The 10,107-nt window shown below is 38.0% G+C and overlaps 1 pseudogene; it reads left to right on the top strand.

Moving 5' to 3' along the window:
* Positions 1-8,290: 8,290 nt before the first annotated feature.
* LOC132511061 (G protein pathway suppressor 2-like) lies at positions 8,291-9,409 on the top strand (annotated as a pseudogene).
* The last annotated feature ends 698 nt before the right edge of the window (positions 9,410-10,107 follow it).

Below are 10,107 nucleotides of genomic sequence, written 5' to 3' on the forward strand. Positions count from 1 at the left end.
ATTGAGTAAAGTTGATAAGTACAGAAATGGGGGCTAAAAACAAGTTCTTAGCTAATTTTTTTAGGAAATATGGAATCCATAGTGTTAAACACTGCACAACAATATGATGTAAAATATGTTCCACGTATTTTCTACTATTTTTTTTTCATTTTGGCTTTGTCTCATTAATTAATCTTTATTTTAAATATATATATATACATAGATGTATATGTGTCTGTATATATATATATATATATATGTGTGTGTGTGTGTGTGTGTGTGTGTGTATACACACACACACACACACACAAATAGAAAACAGCCACCCAAAACCAAAGGACTATAGTGAAAATTTAATCTTACTGCCACCATTAAAACCCCCTCCAACTCCCTTTCTAGATGTAACTGGTATTGTCAGTCTCTTCGGTATCCTTCCAGAAATATTCCATTTATACAAGCATATATGTTTTTGTAGACAAATTTTCCCCAAGTATGGGATAATTAGATAAACAGTAAGTTGCATTTGTATTTAATAATATATCTTAAATATGATTTCATATTAGTACACTATTTCACATCACCATACAATATTCCACTCTAAAAGATAGCATTCTATATTTAATCAGTTCTACAATGATAGACATTTAAGCTGCTATCAGTATTCTGTTATTATGCTGCCATGAACTATGTTGTATACATGCCTTTGCTCAAATGTGTCAATATTTCTGAAGATAATTATTTAGTTATTGGAGTTGTTTGGGTCAAAGGACATGTCTTCTCAATTTTGACAAACATTGCAAATTGTAATGACAGTTGAGAATTTACAGTCTCATATACATTTCACTAAAGTTTCTGTTTCCCAAACTCTCCATATTGTGATTTGTCAAGTAATTGCTTTACTTATCAATCTCATAGATGAAAAATGGATTGCATTTAATTCATAGTGAGATTAACTTTTTTTTTTTACCTGCCATTTATCTTTTGTATACTACCAGTTTATGTTCTTTGTCCATTTTTCTATAGGGTTGATGTTCTTTTTCTCATTGATTAAATGAATTTTTCATATATTAAAGAAAATTGTTTCCTTAGGTTGCAAGTATTTTTTCCTCAGTGAAGTATTTTTTTATATATATATATATTGGTTGCAAGTATTTCTTCTCCAGTTGGTCATTAGTCTTTTGAATTTCTGTATCCTACTGCCAAAAGCTTATAAAGTAGACAAGCATATCAATATTTTCCTTTCAGCTTTTGAGGTTTATTTCTTGCTGAGAAAGGTCCTCCTCATCCCTGAAGTATGAAATAATTCATATTTTTCTACAAAATTACCTATTTCATGCAGGTTTTCAATATACTTGTGTATATTTGAGCAAAATAACATCTTATAATCTATAATTAAATTATCATTCCTACTTCTCATTATGTTTCTGCTTTCTCCTTTTTTTGATTAAAATAATGATCTTTTATCAATTGTATCTTTTCCAAAAGAACTAGCTTATGCGTTTACTTACTAATTCATCTTTTTTCTTTTTTGTCTTTCACTAGTATCAGGTTTTCTCTACTTACTTCATTTTCCTTAAGTACAATATCTTTGATTCTTTTTCTTTTTATAATTTTATAACTTTCAGCTTTTATCTTTATTTTTTTCTTTTTCCTTAGGTTTCTTTTGCTGTACTTTTTTTCCTTCCTGATCTCCTGAAATAAATGTTTAATTAATTTATTTTCAGTCTTTTACTTTTCAAAAGATATAGTATTTTAAAAAAATATATTTAGGTATTGGTTTATTATTTTTATTGAGTTATAATTGACATACAATATTATGTTAGATTCAGGTGTATAACATAGTGATTTGATATTTTTTACATTACAAAGTGATCACCACTTTGTAAATCTAGTTACCATCTGTCACCATACAAAGATACTACACTATTATTGACTATATTTCTTATGCTGTACATTACAACCCCAGGACTTATTTATTTTATAACTGGAAGTTCATACCTCTTAATCACCACCACTTATTTTGTCATCCTCCTCAACCCCTCCCCTCTGGCAACCACCAGTTTCTTCTCTGTATCTATGAGTTGTTTCTGTTTATCTTGTTTTTTAAATGTCACATGTAAGTGAGATCATAAGTTATTTGTCTTCCGTCTGACTTATTTCACTTAGCATAATACTCTCTAAGTCCATTCATGCTGTTGCAAATGTCAAGATTTCATTCTTTTTTATGGCTGAGTAATATTCCATTTTATATATATATATATATATATATATATATATATAATAAGCATACACAAATAACATCTTCTTTATCTATTCGTCTTCCAATTGACACTTAGTTTGCTTCCATATCTTGTCTACTGTAAATAATGCTACAATGAACATAGGGGGTATATATATTTTTTTGAATTCTTATTTTTGTTTTCTTTGGACAAGTACGCAGAAGTGGAATTTCTGGATTATATGGTAGTTCATTTTATATATTTTGGATAACAACCCCTTATCATATATATCATTTGCAAATATCTTCTCCCATTCAGTAGGTTGTCTTTTTGTTTTGCTGATAGTTTCTTTTACTGTGCAGCTTTTTAGTTTGATATAGTCCCATTTGTTTATTTTTGCTTTTGTTTCTCTTGCCTGAGGAGATATATCCAAAAAAATATTGCTAAAACTGATGTCAAAGATCTCACAACCTATAGTTTCTTCTAGGAGTATTATAGTTTCAGGTCTTATATTTAATTCTTTAATCAGTTTTTAGTTTATTTGTGTATATGGTGTAAGAAAGTTGTCCAGTTTCATTCTTTTGAATGTAGCTGTCCAGTTCCCCCAACACCATTTATTGAAGAGACTGTCTCTTCCCCATTGTATATCCTTGCCTCCTTTGTCATAGATTAATTGACCATATGAGTGTGAATTTGTTTCTTGGCTCTCTATTCTGTTCCACTGATTTATGTGTCTGTTTTTGTGCCACTATATTTTTTGATTACTGTAATTTTGTAGTAGTTTGAAATCAGGGAGTGTGATACCTCCAGCTTTGTTCTTCTTTCTCAAGATAGCTTTGGCTATTTGAGGTCTTTCTGTGGTTCCATACAAATTTTAGGATTACTTGATCTCGTTCTAGGGAAAATTCCATGGTATTTTGATAGGAATTGCATTTGAATCTGTAGATTGCTTTGTGTAGTATGCACATTTTAACAATATTAATTATTTCAGTCCATGAGCACAGTATATCTTTTATTTGTTTGTGTTGTCTTTAGTTTCTTTCATCAATGTCTTATAGTTTTCAAAGTATTGAATACAAGTATCTTGGCTCTAGTTCATCTTATTTGAAACTCTCTGGGCTTCCTAAACCTGGATGTCTGTTTCCTTCCTCATATTATAGAAGTTTTCAGCCATTACTTTTTCAAATGATTTTTCTGGCCCTTTATCTCTCTCTTCTCCTTTGGAACCCTTATAATGTGAAAAATATGTTGCTTGATGTACTCCTACAACTCTGTAAAGGTATTTTTACTTCCTTTAATTCTTTTTTCACTTTGTTGTTCTCTCTGGGTGAGTTCCATTGCTTTGTTTTCCAGCTCACTGATTTTTCTTGTACCTCCACTCTGCTGTTGACCCCCCCTAGTGTATTTTTTAGTCCAGTTATAACTTTTGTTTGGTACTTCTTATATTTTCTATCTCCTTCTTGAAGTTCCATGTTCATACATTCTTCTTCCAAGATCAGTGAGCTTTTTTATGACCATTATTTTGAACTCTTTTTCAAGTAGGTTGTTTATCTGTTTCATTAAGATCTTTTTCTAGGCATTTCCCTTGTTCTTTGGCTTGGAACAGAATTCCTCGTCTCCTTATTTTGCTTATGTTTGTCTGTATGTGTTAGGCTAATCAACTACCTCCCTCAGCCTTGAAAGAGTGGTCTTGTGTAGGAGCTGTTCTGTGTAGGCCAGAAGTGCAGTCTCGCCTGGCCACCAGAGCCAGGCACTCTTTGGGCATCTTTTGTGTGGGCTGCATGAGCTCACCAGCTATAATAGGGCCCTGGCTGCTGCCCAGGGAGGGCAGGGCTCAGGGTGTTTGCCCAACCCACTGTGGCTTGGCCACTGTGTGGAAAGGGCAACTTTAAGTTGCTTGCCTCTCCCAGTTGTGACTCAAGCACTGTGGCAAGTGAGAGGAGCTCAGGCCTGATTGTGGCTTGGCTGCTGCATGGGGAGGGTAGGACTAAGGGCTCTTACCTAGCCCAGTTGTGGTCTAGCTTTTGCGCTGGAAATGTGGGGCTCAGGGGACTCATCTGCCCAGTGTGGTTTCAGCTTGGCTGCTTCACAGGGAGGGTGGGGTTCATGGTGCTCACTGAGTCCAGTTGTCACTTGGCAACAGCACAAATAGGATGGGACTTGGGACTCTCACCCATTCTGGTTGCAACTTGGTCCCTGCAGATGGTGGATGGGGCTCAGATGGCTTGCCTGGCCAAATTATGACTTGGGTGCTCGTGGGGGAGTGGGGGGGACACAGAGTGCTTGCCCAGCCTTGCTATAGCATGGGTGGGTGGAGCACACCCTCCAGAGTAGCAGGTTAGAGAGAGGGAACCAAAAATGGTGCCTGTAGGCTCCATCAGCAGCAAGTCCTTGCAGGTTCCTGCCTCTCCTAGAGCTGCTTTAAAATGTCTCTGCACTTTTTAATCTGTTGATTTTGTGCTGGTTCTCAGTGCCAGAGAGTTTGTGCAGGAGCCTTTTAAGAGTAGGATCACCATTCCTTGCAGTTCTATGGTTTTCCTGGTGTTAGTCCCCATTAATTTTCCAAACCAGATGTTTTGGGGGCCCATCTTTCCAGTGCCAGCTCCCAGAGTCAGGATGCCTGAAGTGGGGCACTATCCCTTCACTCCTTGAGTTAAAGTTTTGTATTTTCTGGGATCCCTCCTGATTGTGGGGTCACCACATCTGGGGGGGTCCCAGGTGAGGCCGTGTCTCTGCCTCTCCTACCCTTCTCCATGTGCTTCTTTTGCCTTTTGTTGTGGAGGTGCTGTTTATCTAGTTCTCAGGTCCTTTTCAGAGGAAAAACTGTTCTACATGTAGCTGTAAATATGCTGTGTCTGTGAGAGGAGGTGAATTCAAGGTCTTTCTACACCACCAGCTTGGACTCCTTGTTTCTTCTCCATTTATTTTAAGACATAATAGAAACAAATTAATTTCTAAATGTATTTAGTATATTTTTCTCTTTGAAAAGTATATGGACATAGCTTGGCCAAACATCTTGGACTTATCCATATAAAAATAAAAGCAAAGAAAATCCATAAGAGATAAAAAGGAGTTTAGTATACTATTCTATCAATTCTATCACAACATAACATTTTCAATAACAGAGTAATTTGCAGAAAAACTAAGGCTGAAATATTCTCTGGTCTTTAGTTATAATCTCAGGCATTTAAAAAATGATTTTATAAAAATATTTAGACAATTTCAATTGTAGTATAATGAAATAACATTTATAATACAAACTAACTATAGCTGCTTATTTTCAAAAGTAGAATGGGAAACCAGTGTTTCAAAGCCCTGATTAGTTCTTCTGTCCTAAGTAAAGGATAAACCTTCAAGCTGGCAGTCTTCTGTTCAGAGAACATAGGGTCTTGGGTATGCAAAATTTATTCTGGAACTGTACAATGAATTGAGAGCTAAATTTCTCTGGAAATGGGGTTGAGGAAGATGGTGACGAGAAGTAATGCAAACTCAGAAAAACAAAAATTGTAAGAAGGGTATTGAGAGACAAAGTGGGGTGCAGCAAAATGACAGAGAGTTAAAGTCAGCAGATTAAAATATTTTATGAAAAATTCTAGCTGGTCAGGAGTCTAAAGAATTTTATGGAAGTAAATATTTGACAATAAATTTTAAAATTTGTTTTGCTTTAATGTAAAAGCCTTCTATTGCCAGAAGCCTTCAGTGATGCTTATCATACACACAAATATCATGTGTGTGTGCAGTTTGGGGAGCATGGCAAGTAATAGCTCTAAGAAAAGGTAGATTCAGGGCCTAGAGTCAGTTAGAAGCCTGTCTAAAGCTTAGTCAAGCTGAGGGGACTATTAACACCATCTTGGTCACTAGAAATCTAAAAAGTGTCTTATTAAAAGACGAAGATTTAAAGAGACTCTGGATAAAAAAAGGAGATATATTGAGATTTATCAGAAAACCCAACAGAGAGAACACTCTGAGAATTTCTACAGGAAAGAAACACAGAACCTCATAAAGAAGTTTTTCCTGGAAAAGCCATGGCCTAACCTCAAATCAAAGCCTGCAGGGTTGAAAAATTCAGTGAGCCATGCGGCAGGTTTGGTGTAATTAAAGACCACAGAAATAGCTGCATGAGGCTCCTCTCAGAGTAGCTGCCCTCAGGTTAAATCTCAAATAGGTTTCTCTATTTAGAAGCACAAAAAACCCAGCATGAGCCTTGGTTCTAGGCAGAAAAAGAGGAGTTTCTCAAATAACTTTTCTACTGTGCTCAGGAGGCCAATGTTATGTGGACCAACCAAGCTCTGTCTTCACTCAGCCCCTCTCTGCATGACCACACAAGCCAGAATCTTAAAATTGGAATCTGTATTCACTACCAGCAGAATACAGATTTTTCTCATGTTGAGTACATTCAATACTGATCAAAGTAACCTTTTAATTATAAATGTGTGAAGGTGTACAATAATCATCAACAGACAAAACAACCAGAAGAACTAACCACTGAACAAAACGGTTGTTGCAGGAATCAGAAGAGATGTTAAAATTAATTATAATTAGCATCCTCCCAAAGATTCAGAAGGATTTAACATTTATTAAAAATTAACTCATCACTATTTAAAAAGCAATGAGAATTTTTAGCTATTAAAACCAATGTAATGGGTAGAGGGTGCTTGGTAGGTAAACTTCAAGATGGCTACAAGCAAGCCCTACCTTCTGGTATTCATGTCTTAATTCTTAATCTTTGTATATGGGTTGGAGCTAGTGATTTTCTTCTAACACATAGAATATGGCAAAATTGATGGATAGCATTTCAAAGATTAAGTTGCAAGGAGACTATGGCTTCCATCTGCCTATCCTTTTGTTCTCATGCTTGCTCACTCAGATGGAAGTCAGCTGCCACATTGTGAGCTGACATAAGGAGAAGCCCCCATAACAATGAACTGAGGGAGTCCTACAGGCAATGATTAGTAAGAAACTGAGTCCCTTTGTCCAAAAGCCCTGAAAAATTGCATATTGCCAACAATCACATGAGTGAACTTGAAAGTAGATATTCCCTCAATCAAATCTTCAGATGAGACTTCATCCCTGGGCAAAATCTTGATTGGAATCTTGTGAGAAGCCTTGAAGTAGAGGAATACACTTAATCCTTAGCTGGACTCCAGACACTCAGAAACTATAAGATACTTTACTTTACTACTTTACTTTCACTAAGTTTTGGAGAAATTTTTTATGATGCAATTGATAAGTCATAAGGTTGGTGGGGAGGCAGAGAGGCAGTTGGGAACTTATCTGAAGGTCAAATAGTAGAATGGCTCCTGGTGAAAAATCAAATTAATGACAAAGTCAAGGCAGGAATTTTCTCAAAACACAAGACAAAAGAAAAGTAAGAAAGAAATAGTATATTTATTTTTTGAAAGTTAAGAGATGTAGAGAATAGATGTAAGAGATTGATGGATAAGAGAGAGTCAAAGAAATAATAAGGAAATATAATTTTTTAAAATCCCTAATCTGAAGAAAGTTTTGAGTTCTCATATAGAGTCAGTGAAAGCTTAAATTATTATTGAAGAAGACAGTAACATTGTGGTGACATTTGTTACGTGTAAACAACAAATGGAAAATTCCATAAGCTGAGAGAAAAATTAAAATTTCCAGTATTCTAGAAAACATTCCAAGATGCCTACAATGTATTTAGGAAAAATATTTTGCACTTATCCAAATTATATTCAAATGTAAAAGCAAAAGAAATACATTTTCAGAAGTTCAAAAAAAGAGGAGGCTTAAAATTAATTCCTTCTCCTTGATTAATTATTAAAGTATGTGCTCCAGAAAAAAAAAAAAAGACTGAGTCCAAGAAAGAAGAGAACAAAAGAACATATTAATAGTAAAATACATAATACATAATGAACTCTAAACTATATAGATAGTTCAGTTATGAAATTTATAAAATGGAAAAAAATTCAGTTTAAAACAGCAGACAGCCGCGCACGCGAAGGAGCCGCGCTGAGGGCCGGGCCGGGCAGTGGGCACTTGACCGGGGCGGCGGGCGGGCGGGCGGCTTCCGCCCGGCCCGGGGCACTCCCCTTGAGCGCCCGCCTACCCGTAGGCCCAGCCCAAGGTCTGGCAGCCAGCAACAGAGCCGGGCGCCCACGGCCCGAGCGCCCCCGGCAGCACCATGCCTGTGCTGCTGGAGCGCCCCAAGCTTTCCAAAGCCATGGCCAGGGCGTTGCACCGGCACATCATGATGGAGCGAGAGCGCAAGAGACAGGAGGAGGAAGAGGTGGACAAGATGAGGGAACAGAAGATGAAGGAAGAGCAGGAGAGAAGGAAGAAAAAGGAGATGGAAGAGAGAATGTCACTAGAGGAAACCAAGGAACAAATCCTGAAGTTGCAGGAGAAGCTTTTAGCCCTACAGGAAGAGAAACATCAGCTTTTCCTGCAGCTCAAGAAGGTTTTACATGAGGAGGAAAAACGGAGGCGAAAAGAGCAGAGTGACCTGACCACTCTGACATACCAGTAAGGCTTGACCGTTCACACTGGAACTCACCTCCTCAGCATGCAGGGGAGCCCTGGAGGACACAATCGCCCAGGCACCCTCATGGCAGCAGACAGAGCCAAACAGATGTTTGGACCCCAAGTGCTTACAACCCGGCACTACGTAGGCTCAGCAGCTGCTTTCGCAGGGACCCCAGAGCATGGGCAATTCCAAGGAACCCCGGGCGGCGCCTATGGGACTGCTCAGCCCCCACCTCATTATGGACCCACACAGCCTGCCTAGAGTCCTAGTCAGCAGCTCAGAGTACAGTACCTGTCTCAGCCGCAGCCTCAGCCCTATGCCATGCCAGCCACTTTCAGCCCACCCAGACAGGGTTCCTCCAGCCTGGTGGTGCCCCGTCCTTGCAAAAACAAATGGAACACGCTAACCAACAGACAGCCTTCTCTGACTCATCCTCCCTGCGCCCCATGCATCCCCAAGCTCGGCATCCAGCCCCTGGACTCCTGGCCTCACCCCAGCTCCCTGTTAGATGCAACCAGCAGGAAAGTCGGGCTTTGCAACCACCAGTCAGCCTGGCCCTCGGCTCCCCTTCATCCAGCACAGCCAGAACCCGCGATTCTACCACAAGTGACCATCAGATTTGATCTTCAACCTTGCCCCCAGCCCCTGCCGTGTGGGAAGATCCCTGGTGTGTCCTAGTCCCAGGCGAATAAAATCTACCTGCCACTGAAAAAACAAAAAAAAAAAAAACAGCAGACTGACCAAACATGCTGTGTCTCTCATTTCTCCAGAGAACTCACTAAGATTGTAATAAATAAAAATAAAAGCATCATCAGTACACAAGGAAAAGAGAATGGAAATGGTGCAACATATTGGAGAATTTAACAAAATTTTTAAAGGTTAAAAGCAAATAAAGGAATAGGAATATTTACAGTGGTAGAGGAATTCATAGACTAGAGTACATGCTGTGGAGGATATACAAAGAAAAGAACTTACAGTAGTAGCCTTGAAAAAATTCCATATTTCAGAATTCAGAAATTCTGTATAGAAGAAGGCTGAAAAGTGGTGACAGGCTGAAATCATAGGGGCTCATTTAGAAGTCAGTATACAACAGTCTAACCCTCTCACTTCAGCCAACTATTACCCTGGTTCTCTCTTTAGGTACAAAATCAGAGGTTTATTCTGAGGGAAATTTATTAGCAAAAACTCAGGACTCTAAGAAAACTTGAAAATTGGAGATTAAGCATAAGTATATATAATATGCAGTTAGATTTCAACTTCTCTATCACATACAAAATGCCAGCAACTGGGCATTTACATCACAGATGCAGATCAATTATTGATTTTGCCCTCCCCATTTGAATAGCCTTAGGAAAAAACAACTTAGCATAAAGGCATTTGGTGATTCTGTAGAAAATGGACAACTTCCAG

Source organism: Lagenorhynchus albirostris, chromosome 20, assembly GCF_949774975.1.
Source record: "Lagenorhynchus albirostris chromosome 20, mLagAlb1.1, whole genome shotgun sequence".
NCBI lineage: Eukaryota > Metazoa > Chordata > Mammalia > Artiodactyla > Delphinidae > Lagenorhynchus > Lagenorhynchus albirostris.